Source organism: Ovis aries, chromosome 6 (assembly GCF_016772045.2).
Source record: "Ovis aries strain OAR_USU_Benz2616 breed Rambouillet chromosome 6, ARS-UI_Ramb_v3.0, whole genome shotgun sequence".
Classification (NCBI taxonomy): domain Eukaryota; kingdom Metazoa; phylum Chordata; class Mammalia; order Artiodactyla; family Bovidae; genus Ovis; species Ovis aries.
The window spans coordinates 12,536,481-12,549,918 of NC_056059.1; the positions used below are offsets into that span (position 1 = coordinate 12,536,481).

A 13,438-nucleotide genomic window follows, 5' to 3' on the forward strand; every position below is an offset into this window, starting at 1 on the left:
AAGAGCCCACTCACTGGAAAAGACCCTGATGCTGGGAAAGATTAAGGGCAGAAGGAGAAGAGGACTACAGAGGATGAGATGGGTGGAAGGCATCATCGACTCAGTGGACATGAATCTGAACTAACTCTGGCTGATCAGTGGAGGACAGGGGAGCCTGGAGTACTACAGTCTACAAGGTCACAAAGAGCTGGACACAACTTAGTGACTGAATCGTAACAGAAAATTAGGATTCTGGTATCCAGATCAGAAAGAAATTTGCCCTAAAATGGGGAATGTGGTAGATGACCAACTCACCACTACAAATTGTTCTCCTTCGTAAGTACAATGCTGTCACTGGAAAGCAGCTGCCTGATCCTGAGGAGGGGTTACACATCTCATCCCCCACCGCACCAGCAGGGAGTGGTCTTGTGACTACTCCTTGCCAACAGAATGTGAGCAGAAACACTGTGTGTCACTTCGACACTCCAGGTGTGCACTCTGTACTCATCCTGTCCTCTGCTGAGTGAGAATCCCAAGGCTCCAGGTGGCAGGAGAGCAGCAGGCGCAGGGGCACAGTATGTGCGCTCCGTCGCTTTGGTCCTGTTCACCTCTTTGCAATGTCATGCACCGTAGCCCATCAAAAGCTCTTCTGTCCGTGAGATTCTCCAGGCAAGAATGCTGAGTGGGTGGCCATTTCCTTCTCCAGAGGATCTTCCCGACCCATCGATCAAACCCACACCTCCTGCAACTCCTGCGTGGGCAGGTGGATTGCTTATCACTGAGCCACCTGGGAAGCCCCATAGTATGAATGGCGGTCCTCAACTCTCCACACGAAAGGTCACTTGCTGACACAGAACACCCACATAGGTCTGTGTGAGGAGCAGGAAATACACTTGTGTTTTTCAGATCACTTATTTTGAGACATTTATCTTCACCCTAAAAATTGGTCCTGCAACTAGAGTGCTCTTCTAACAGAATCCTGCAACAAACACCATCATTCAGGGGATGGCAGAAATTGATGGAGGAAATTGGAAAGATGGAGAGCTATTTATGCAGTGGCAACTGATTTGGACAGAAACTTGGCTGCCAATAACTAAGTACCTGCCAAACTTGCAGCTCTAAATTAGAATGTTGTGTTAGCTCATTACTGGCTGTTTTTAGCATGCTGTTGGAAGAAAGATGGACTCGGGCAAGAATTGACCAGTTTGCTAGCAAACATGAAAGGAAATATAGAGAATGCAGCTATCCGGGTTTTCTCACAATTGTAAAGTCTGCCTAATTCTAGAACTCAAACACTAATAGGTAACTGAAAAGGTTTTGAACAGCAGAGGTTCTTTATGTTTTCGGTTAAACAGCATGCATTAGTTCTGGAACAAAAATCAGAATAAAGGACATTTCCTTTCCACCTAAGCCTGTTAAGATAGATTTAAGATAGTCATCATTAAGTTAAGAGAAAGATGTGGGACAAGAAAGCTAAGAAATAAAGCAGACCAGAGACTGAGGTCTGGGATAAATGTTTAGATGTAAGTCCTCATCTATGAAACTGCCTGGAACAGGAGGCTACTTGAAGTTATGGAGGGAGGAAGTTATACTGTCGAAGAACCCAGAATGCTGAATGAAAATGTTGTTTATGGTACAGCCACTCTAGAGACCAGTATGGAGTTTCCTTAAAAAACTAAAAATAGACCTACCATATGATCCAGCAATCCTACTCCTGGGCATATAACAAGATAAAACCAGAATCTGAAAAGATGCATGCATCCCAATGTTCATAGGAGCACTGTTCATAGTAGCCAAGACAGGGAAGCAGCCTAGATGTCCTTTGATAGAGGGATGGATACAGATGCGGTACACACACAATGGACTATTACTCATGCATAAAAAAGAATGAAACAATGCCATTTGTGGACCTAGAGATCATTATTCTAGTGAAGTCACACAGAGAAAAACAAGTATCACTAGATATCACTTACATGCAGAATCTAAAAAAAAAAAAGATACAAATGAATTTATTTACAAAACAGATTCACAGACTTAGAAAACAAACTTGAGGTTATCAAAAGGGAAAGGTACAGGGGAGGGATAAATTAGGAGGTTGGGATTAACATATACACACTGCTATATATAAAATAGATAATTAGCAAAGACCTACTGTGTAACACAGGGAACTCTACTCAAAACTCTGTCATAACCTATAGGGGAAAGAATCTGAAAAAGAATAGATACAGTAAGTTCCCCATAAATGAACCTTCAAGCTGTAAACTTTCAAAGACACAAAAGTGCGTTCACAAAGTCCAGTCACTTAAGTTAGTTCACGTTTCTGGCATTATCTGTAGAAGTTTGGTACCCAGGCAAATTTTGTTGGGCTTATGAACAAACTGGACTTACGAACACACTCTTGGAATGGAACTCGTTTGTCTATAGGGGACTTGCTTATGTATACATATAGCTGAATCACTATGTATACATCTGAAACTATCGTTATGTAAATCAACTATTCTACGATATAAAATAAAAATTAAAAAAATAATAGTTCAGTGCCCATGAAAAAAAATCCTGCTGAATGTTTAAGCATTATCCTCAAACCCCCAAATTTATACAAACAGCAAGCTGAACAGGGGCAAAGGACATTCTCCAACATTCACTGTATCATGGCTATTTCCACCAGTAGAACTGCTTCCAGAGAACTGGTTCCATATTCAATCAAGAGACACTTCCCCCACTCCCACTCACCCCCTGGCCAGCACAGAGGTACTTCACAATGTCACAAACTCAGCATGATTTCAAGTCTGCCAGGGAGCAGGGACTGCTGTGTGACTCCCATTTTTCCTCTGAATCGTTGAATGCCCCAGTGTTTTTAAGTCTGTTAAAACAAAACTAAAATTTTCAGGTCTTATTGCAGTAAAAGAGGTCATCACTGGTGCCATCCTGCCACGCTGGAGTTTGGCTGCAGTCACGGAGCACCTGGGTGCGGGGCGAGCACCGGGGCTGGGCGTCCGGGACCTTGCTCCAGTGCATTGCACTCTCAGCTGGGAAACTTACGTGTGCGTGAGACCGGAGCTCCACGTGGGCCAGGAAAGACCAGGCAACCACAACATATCTGTGGGCTAGATGAGAGGCCCAGATGAACTTAAGGATGCTAGCATGGGACTCTTCGTTTTGTGAGATCTATACACTCCAAACGCTTAATCACCCCAGCTCTAGTGTCTGGGCTTTCCCTGGTTTTGTGAGGACTTAATTCTGATGATGGAAAAGCAAAGGACTTAATTACTTGCTTCAGTATCATTTAATATTGACTGAAATGTGAACCAAATGGTATTACAGCTATGGAAGAAAATTCAAGTTTATGGAAGAACCTAACGGATAAACACACCCAGTCTTGGATGAACACACCCAGTCGGCACGAGTATTTTATCTGTACTTCCTTTCCCAGCCTCTGGGGACCTCTTTGCCTGACTTCAGAACTATTGCTATGAGCTCAGAAGTGGTTACTCTGGAAAAGGAGCACTGTTAGGCCATGCACAGGAAAACTTCCAATGACAAACTCCCTGCTTGTCTCAGGAAGTTCCTGGATTCTCCTGAATGGGATTACTGAAACCCAGAGGAAGGCACTTTTCAGGTAACCCTCACAGCAGAAACCTATGGTTGGTATGTGTCTTGGAGGAAAAAGGAATCAGACTTGCTCTTGGCTCAGCATCGTTATATCTCCCGCCTGTTTTTGGTTTTATTTGGCAGTGACATTGCAGATAAACTCCATTTCTTGAATGACAGGATATATACATAGGAAAAAGATACCATTATGGTATTTGGTTACCCAACTTCTTTCAAATGTCAAGTCCAGAAATGTCCAAGTCGTCCCAGACAGACCATTTTCAGAATTCCAGACGATACTGTGATAAATGACATCACAGCTTCAAGCTTTAGAATTATAAAAAACTCTCATCATTCCCCAAATGAAACAGCAAAATACAGCAAACTGGGCTCACTAATATTTTTATAAATCCAACTCAGAGGAAAGACGCCATTGCCGTTTTATTCATCTTAACTTGTGCATTGCAAATAAATTTTACAATGTTTTTTCTGTTTAAAAAAAAAAAAAAGATGATTACCTCAATGGAGGTTTTGAGTGTCTCAGGAGGGAGAAGTCAGAAGTGGGATATTGATAGGTTTCAAAGTTTGGGATCAATTGATTTAGGGCAGGTCATTCAAGGTGAAGAAGTACTTGAGACAAGGCAAAGTAGGTGCTAGATCAATCTAGGAGAGGTATATATAAGTGAAAGGGAAGATCTTGAAGCACATCCTTGATATGTAAGATGTTATAACATTTGAGCTATTTACCCAGGTGACAAGACCATTATATCTTAACAAAAAATCTGTGGGTGTTTCCTAAAGCAAACCATAAAATTACTTCTTGATTTACACCCATGTCTTTCCAGGTCAACGTTTTCCTGGAACGGACAACAAAACCACGGTCCACAATACTTAGTTAAGTCCCATCGACACAAGGTCTCCGTTCTCACTATCCTAGCTAACCAGTCCCCGCTCTACCACGATGTGGGTGCCAGGGAGTGGCTTTTAATTGAAATGCTGCCAAACCAACAGGAACAACGTCCAAACTTGTGAAGAAGACACTCCTCATTCAGAGATCTAAGATGTGGGGGATGCCTTGATTGAAAATTCCCTGGGGAGGAAGTAGGGATATTCTGTGTTTAGAAAGAAGTTCGAATGTGGATACTGGCCGCCCAGATGGGTGGAACAAGCAGGGAACACTTACCTGATCATCACAAATTTGGGGCTTCCCTCCCATGGCCTAGAATCATCGCTGTGAAGCAGCTGCCCAGCTGGAGGCCACATTTCCCATCTTCCTGCGAGGGTAGGTGGAGCCTTGGGACTGGTCCCAGGAACGTGAGTGCCATCAGACTAGAGGTGAGGCAGCTTACTTTCAAACTGGAAATCTGTGAAACAGATGTGCTTCCTCCATTTTCTCTTTCTCCTCTGGCACTGAAGGAAAAATATTTTCGAACTCTAGGGAAAGGCCGAGCCACAAGGGGAAGATGCCTAAATGTCTGAGTCTACATCTGAAAAGCTGCCCACAGACCAGAGGTTCTCACTGTGGTTTGTTAGGCAATGTAGATATAAGCTTCTCTTGGGTTAAGCCACTGAGATGTGGTAGCATATTTATAATGGTGGTGGTGGTTTAGTTGCTAAGTCGTGTCCGACTCTTGTGACCCCATGGACTGGAGCCTGCTGGGCTCCTCTGTCCATGGGATTCTCCAAGGCAAGAATACTGGAGTGGGTTGCCATTTCCTTCTCCAGTGTTTATAATAGTGGGTAGTATTGTTCTAACTAATGCATGGGGCTTATTATAAAAGACGGAAAATATGTATCAATAGCAACATCTGATACATTCATCTCAAAAGCAGTGCAAGCACATATGTAAGGAACAATCACGCCATTGTTGTAACAACCACCATCTATATAAATAGAAGAAACATGGAAGAATATTGATTAAAATGTTAACAAACGTGTCTGAATACTGGTATTACTGATAATTCCTGTCATAGTTTATGCTTTTCTGAATTTTCCAAATGCTCTATAATAAGATATTTTTGACATAAGGAAAAAGTTTTTTTGTTAAGATTTTTTTTTTTTCTATTAACAACTAGATGTGAGTATCTCTAAGACATAAACCATTACTACTAGGTCCTGGCACATAGTTGGTTCTCAACAAATATCTACTTAATAATAATTATTATTAATAATGAGGCTCTCATACAGTAGGTTTTAGTTTCCCAGGGGTTGGTGATAAGTGGAGGGTTACACACATGCTTTTTCAGAGTTGTGCTTGAAGATGTTCTTTTTTCAATAAAAAGCAACTTCATGAGTAAGTCATTTTTTTAAATAAGAGTGATTGGAAAGTAATACCAAAATGAACTTTAGTCAGGCACAGTTTTAAAAGTGTAAGGCTGAAACAGCAGCTTTCCAGACATGCCTGACCTAATACTGCTGTGACTCACAATTGAGAACCCTCACCGGCGTAAGCAGTTGGTTCCTGAAACCGCCTGGGATCAGAGTGGAGCTGCTGGCAGCGGTGTTTTCTCCCCAGGGGGATGGTGAAGCGCCATCCAGGTCTGACTCCCTCTGAAAACATGCCTTCCATCACCATAGCAGCAAGACTGATCATCTCATTCTGACTAAAGAGGTCTCTGCTCTCAATTCCGGGAGGGTAAAATCAGCACTTCCAGACAAGGGATGAGTCACTGTTTGGGGCCTCATTAACATGGTATAGCCTTTATGTCTGCTAACAACCAGGTACTAAAAAAAAAAAAAAAAGAGAGAGAGAGAGAGAGAATTCAGTTAAACAAATGAGTAAAATGGGGCAGCTAGGCAGTGAGAATTATGGCAAAAAACTCCAAATCTCAACTTTGCATTGGATGAAGGAAAGGTCAACTAAAAAACAAGACAAAACCCACAATTCTAGAAAGCTACATTAACCCTTTAAATACACAATCCAAGCTCTTTAAAGAGGCAGAGGCACCTGGTTGTTAGAAGAAAATGTTGATTTAAACATACACTTACCTCTGAAGGGCAAACAAAAGTTGTTATCGTGAAGGGTGCCCAGTTGAATGTGCCTCTTCAGAAGGGATTTGGAGTTAGAAGAGAGACTGTGTCTTGCTGCTGCTGAAATGGAGGGTTGAGTGGACAGGAAATGGGAAGCCCAGTAACAGCTTTGTGAGGAGAGGAGTCAGTTAGGAACATTCAGAAGCAACTTTGTGGCTTTTGGAACAGTAGGTATGTTGTTAAATAAAGGAAGATATATGAAAGCGGCAGAGCTAGACCATAAGAAAATGCAACTGTTCCGCTCAAATTTGACTAAATAAGGATATGTGATCAGACTTTCCCAGGGTTAAATACAGGCACACAGCATAGAAACTACAGAGTTCAAACTAGCAATTTTTTCCACTACCCACCCCCTACAAAAATGTATAGGCAACCTCCAGTACAAGTAGTTGATTGAAGCCCCATTTTTTTTTTCTTGCAAAGATGACACTGTAAAGTTTTATAATCTCTAATAGAGCAACTGTGCCAGTATTATTACATGGAAGCCCTTTCTAATGATTCTGGTTCCAAAGACACCATCTTGTGGACTGAGATGGCAGCGGCAAGACTCTTCATTAGGATGAAAGGAGAGGCTAATAATTTGTCAACAGAAGTATGAAGAGCTAGGAGCACCTTTAAAGAGCTCATGTGAACATGATCTCATTCTTAAAAACGTTACAACATAGACCTATTTGGTAAAAGGACAGAAAAGCTAAGCAAAAGAGATTCCATCCAGGATGGCGCTGAGAACTGTCATATATACACGTGCGAGTGGAGAGCATCTTAGAGGAGGGTTCTCTAAGGTCGAAGACACACTTTGAATGGACAACAGTAAGTTAGTTCCCAGCTGCTTTGACAAAAGTTATCTCAGTGTCTCAGAACAAAGCACTGGAAGAAATCCAATAAACAAAATAGACTCAGGCTCCAGAGACCTCTAACAAAATGTGGTTACTGAGGAGATAAAACCCAAATGTGAATTGTAAACCTAACAAGTGAAGGAATAAAGAACCAGTTTTGACTATATTTAGTCTGAAATGTACTAGTCAATTGAATTTCACATTTCCTAAAGCAGTCTGACTTTGGTTGAGTTGAATAAATATACAATTTCCCACAGAAAAGAGCACAGCAGTTAAAAATAAGACTGCATATTAACAAGATGGGATTGATGGCAAAATGCTTGTAAAGATGATAAAAATCTGCGGTATCTCAGATATACTAACAGCCCATTGTCCATTTTAAGGGCTACTGGCAACCTCTTACTTCATTTCCTGGGATATCTACCTTGTCTAGGATATTCAAATAGCTAATTGCTTATCTGAATTATTTAGATGAGCATTTAACTTGCCCAATATGCTACTGCTGATGAGATGGTGGGATGGCATCACCAACTCAATGGACATGGGTTTGGGTGGACTCTGGGAGTTGGTGATGGACAGGGAGGCCTGGCGTACTACAGTTCATGTGATCGCAGAGTCAGACACGACTGAGCAACTGAACTGAACTGAACTTATGTTTGTTTACCTTATATGCAGAGTACATCATGCAAAATGCCAGGCTGCATGAAGCACAAGCTTGGAATCAAGATTGCTGGGAGAAATATCAATAACCTCAGATACGCAGATGACTCCATCCTTATGGCAGAAAGCGAAGAAGAACTGAAGAGCCTCTTGATGAAAATGAAACAGGAGAATGAAAAAGCTGGCTTGAAACTCAACATTCAAAAAATGAAGATCATGGCATCTGGTCCCATCACTTCATGGCAAAAAGATGGGGAAACAATGGAAACAATGACAGGCTTTATCTTCTTGGGCTCCAAAATCACTGCAGATGGTGACTGCAGCCATGAAATCAAAAGATGCTTTCTCCTTGGAATAAAGACAAACCTAGAGAGCATATTAAAAAGCAGAGACATTACTTTGTCAGGAGCAGATGTGAGAGTTGGACCATAAAGAAAGTTGAGCACCAAAGAATTAATGCTTTTGAGCTGTGGTACTAGAGAAGATTCTTGAGAGTCCCTGCAAGGAGATCAAACCAGTCAATCCTGAAGGAAATCAGTCCTGAATATTCATTGGAAGGACTGATGCTGAAGCTGAAACTCCAATACTTTGGCCACCTGATATGAAGAACTGACTCATTCGAAAAGACTGTGATGCTGGGAAAGATTGAAGGCAGGAGGAGAAGGGCACAACAGAGAATGAGATGGTTGGATGGCATCACCAACTCAATGGACATGAGTTTGAGCAAGCTCTGGGAGTTGGTGATGGACAGGGAAACCGGGCGTGCTGCAGTCCATGGGGTCACAAAAAATCAGACATGACTGAACAACTGAACTAAATGCTTATCAGTGTTTCTCTCTCCCTCGCCCACCTTACATAAGAACTTCGGAGGAGAATAGATGTTCCAACTAAATCAAGGATATGGAGTTTGTTTCATAGATAAAAGCATGTTCACAAAGGCAGGAAGAAATCCCTTTTCATCCATGAGATATATTCAATATCAGATAAACAGTTAGTTGTCTAAAATCTTCATTTTGTTTCTTAACAAACTGAATTGGAAGCCCTATGTGAAGCAGTACAAGACTCTAAGACAAGTCCAGATAATCTTTACATTTTTCTCTCCTGGTAAATATCTAATTAGCATCATCTTGATCAATAGAACAAGGTTAGGAAGTTTGAGGAGTCAAGCAGTATTGAATTTGTGAAGAACTGTTCCATAGGATCTGCAAATGTTTAACTAAGACAGTCCATTCTCAGATTTATCCTTTGAATTTTCCAGGGCCTATTTTTGCTTTGTATTTTTTATTTTCATTTTTATTTACATTGCCATTAGATATGTAAGGATCTCTTTATCTGAAATCTCTCATCTACTTTTAACCAAGGATTATAAAATGGCACCATTCAGAGTACCTCAGTTTTGTGATTTGAAAGCAATCCTGGAATCAATGGACCGGAGATAGGAAGGACTCATGATCTTCATCATCAAGTGATCACTGTCATTATTTCTCAATAACATCCCCATCCAGAATCTGCCAGGTTGGACTGCCAAGAAAATGACAATGAGATGGAGCTGGAGCACAAGATGTTTGTTAGGAACCAACACCTATGAAGAAAAGGAGAGGACCTAGGTCCGGGTATAGGAAGAAGTCAACCTACAATGGACTGCCAGCAGACCTTGGCCAACCAGACTAGAAACTCTTGGGCAAACGTGGCCTGTCAAGATGTCACACGTTGAGCTGAAATGCCTAGTCTTTATATGCCTTCCCTGGTCAGTTGTTCTACGTGGGCTGCCCTGGGAAGGGCATGGACTTAAGTGAGGAGTTTCTTTGCCAACGAGGCAGACTTTGAAGGAGCTGAGAGATTATCAGGTTGTCTGGTAATCACACTTTCCACAAACTGAGTGGCAAATTTTTCTTCAAAAGGCATCTGGACACTGCTTCTTCACATTTACCAAAGGAAAAATTTTGAATTTCCTCTTAAAAAATGGTCATGACTCAGATGTCCACAAAAACATTCACAATAGTACCAAAGAGGAAACAACCCAAATGCCCATCAGCTAATGAGTGGATAAATACCACGTGGTGTATCCATCCAAAGGAGTATCACTTGGCAATGAAAAGGAATTCAGTGCTGATGGATGCTACAACATGGAACCTTGAAAACATAAGGCTAAGTGAAAGAAGCCCTTCACCAAAGACCACAGCAGAGCGGTAAGAACAAGATGGCAGAGTAGAAGTGTTCTTCTCCTGCAAGAACACCAAAATCACAACTAGCTGCTGAACAGCCATCAACAGGAGAATGTTGGAATGCACCAAAGAAAGACACCCTACATCCAAGAGCAAAGGAGAAGCCACAGCAAGATGGTAGGAGGGGCACAATCACATTTAAAATCAAACTTCATACCCACCAGAGGATGAGATGGTTGACTGGCGTCCCTGATTCAAAGGAGAGTTTGAGAAAACTCCAAGAAGTAGTGAAAGACAGTAAAGCCTGGCAGGCTACAGTTCATGGGGTCTCAAACAGTTGTACACAACTGAGCAATTAAACAACAACAAAGTACCCACCAGAGATGCTTGTAGGGCACAAACAAAATCTTGTGCACACAAGGACCCAGGGAAAGGAGAAACTACCCACCCAAACAGATGGAGCCAGACCTGCCTGTGAGTTTTTGAGGGTCTCCTGTGAAGGCACAGGTCAGCAGTGGGCTGCCACGGCGACAGGGACTCTGGGAGAGGGAGCGGGAGGCATACATTCTCTTGAAGAAGGTCACCATTAGCCCCACTATAGGGCTGCCAGGTGGGCGACCCACAAACTGAAGAACAATTATACAAAAGGACACTGTTGTGAAAGTTCTAGGCCCCCTCAAAGGACTTCCCAACCCGGGGATTTAGCAAGGGACTGAGAAACCCAGGGAATCTGACTTTGAAGGTCAGTGGGATTTGATTACAGAACTTCCACAGGCCTGGGAAATAGAGACTTGCAGGGCACAGACAAAACCTTGTGCACACCAGAACCCAGGACAGAGGAGGGGTGACCCCGTAAGAGACTGAGCCAGGCTTGCCTGTGAGCTTTGGGGAGTCTGCAATTGAGGTGTGGGCCAACAGGGGCCAGCCAAAGGGTCAGGCACAGGCAACAGAGTCCTGGGAGGTGCAGCGTGCTGACATAAGTCTTTTGCAGGAGGTGGCCTCAGGCCAAAGTACAGGGAGGCAACATAGCCCCACCCACCAGCAGAAAATTGGATTAAAGATTTACTGAGCATGAACTTGCCCACCAGAGCAAGACCCAGTTTTCCCCACAACCAATCCCTCCCATTAGAAAGCCTGCACAAGCCTCTTATCCTCACCCATCAGAGGGCAGACAGAATGAAAGCCACAGTCACAGCAACCTACCAGTGATCACATGGATCACAGCTTTGTATAACTTAATGAAACTATGAGCCATGCAACATAGGGCCACCCAAGACGGACAGGTCATGATGGAGAGTTCTGACAAAATGTGGTCCACTGGAGAAGAGAATGGCAAACCACTTCGGCATTCTTGCCTTGAGAACCCCATGAAAAGTGTGAAAAGGCGAAAAATTATAACACTGGAAGATGAACTCCCCAGATTGGTAGGTGTCCTGCATGCTACTGAAGAAAAGAAACAGCTCCAGAAGAAATAAAGAGAGTGAGCCAAAGCGGAAACAAGAGTTGCAGTTGTGACTGGTGGTGAAAGTCCAGAATAAAATTAGAATAATATTTAGAATATTTAAATTCTAAACAGAATAGTTTAGAATAATATTACATAGGAACTTGGAATATTAGGTCCATGAATCAAGGTAAATCAGACATGGTCAAATGGAAGATGGAAAGAACAAACATCAACCTCTTAGGAAACAGTGAACTCAAATGGATGGGAATGGGCAGATTCAATTCAGATGACCATTATATCTACTACTGTGGGCAAGAATCCTATAGAAGAATTGGAGTAGCCCTCATAGTCAACAAAAGGGTCCAAAATGCAGTACATGGGTGCAATCTCAAAAATGACAGAACAATCTCAGTTCATTTCCAAGGCAAACCATTCAACATCACAGTAATCCAACTCTATGCCCCAACCACTAACGCCAAAGAAACTGAAGTTGAACATTTCTGTGAAGACCTACAACACCTTCTAGAACACCAAAGGGGGGGAAATTGTCCTTTTCATCATAGGGGACTGGAGTGCAAAAGTAGGAAGTCAAGAGATACCTGGAGTAACAAGCAAGTTTGGCCTTGGAGCACAAAATGCTGCTGGGCAAAGGCTAACAGAGTTTTGCCAAGAGAATGCTCTAGTCATAGCAAACACCCTCTTCCAACAACACAAGAGATGACTCCACATAGATATCACCAGATGACCAACATCAAAATCAGATAATCAATACTAAAATAAGACTGATTATATTCTTTGCAGCCGAAGATGGAGAAGCTCTATACAGTCAGCAAAAATAAGACTGGGAGCAGACTGTGCTCAGATCATAAACACCTTATTGCAAAATTCAGACTTAGATTGAAGGAAGTAGGGAAAACACTAGGCCATTCAGGTATGACCTAAATCATATCCCATATCACAGTGGAAGTGACAAACAGATTCAAGGGATTAGATCTGATAGAGTGCCTGAAAAACTATGGACAGAGGTTTGTAATACTGTACAGGAGGTAGTGACCAAAACCATTCCCAAGAAAAAGAAAGCAAATGTTTGTCTGAAGAAGCTTTACAAATAGTTGAGAAAAGAAGAGAAGGGAAAGGGAAAGGAGAAAGAGAAAGATATGCCCATCTGAATGCAGAGTTCAACAGAAAAAGGAGAGATAAGGTCTTAAGTGAACAATGTAAAGAAATAGAGGAAAACAATAGAATGAGAAACTAGAGATTTCTTCAAGAAAACTGGAGAAACCACGGGAATATTTTATGCAAAGACAAGCAGAATGAAAGAAAGAAATGGCAAGGACCTAATGGAAGCAGAAGAGATTAAGAAGGGATGGGAAGAATACATGGAAGAACTGTACAAAAAGGTCTTAATGACCTATATAACCATGATGCTGTGGTCACTGACCTGGAGCCAGACATCCTAGAGTGCAAAGTCAAGTGGGCCTTAGGAAGCATCACTATGAGCAAAGCTAGTGGAGGTGATTGAGTTCCGGTTGAGCTATTTCAATTCCTAAAAGACGATGCAGTGAAAGCGCTGCAGTCAATATGCCAGCAAATTTGGAAAACTCAGCAGTGGCCACAGGACTGGAAAAGGTCAGTTTTCATTCCAATTCCAAAGAAGGGCAATGCCAAAGAATGCTCAAACTACCGCACAATTGCACTCATCTCATACGCTAGCGAAGTAATGCTCAAAATTC

At 42.2% G+C, this 13,438-nt stretch overlaps 1 pseudogene; it reads left to right on the plus strand.

Moving 5' to 3' along the window:
* The first annotated feature begins 281 nt into the window (after positions 1-281).
* On the plus strand, positions 282-3,882 carry LOC114115387 (popeye domain-containing protein 3-like; annotated as a pseudogene).
* The last annotated feature ends 9,556 nt before the right edge of the window (positions 3,883-13,438 follow it).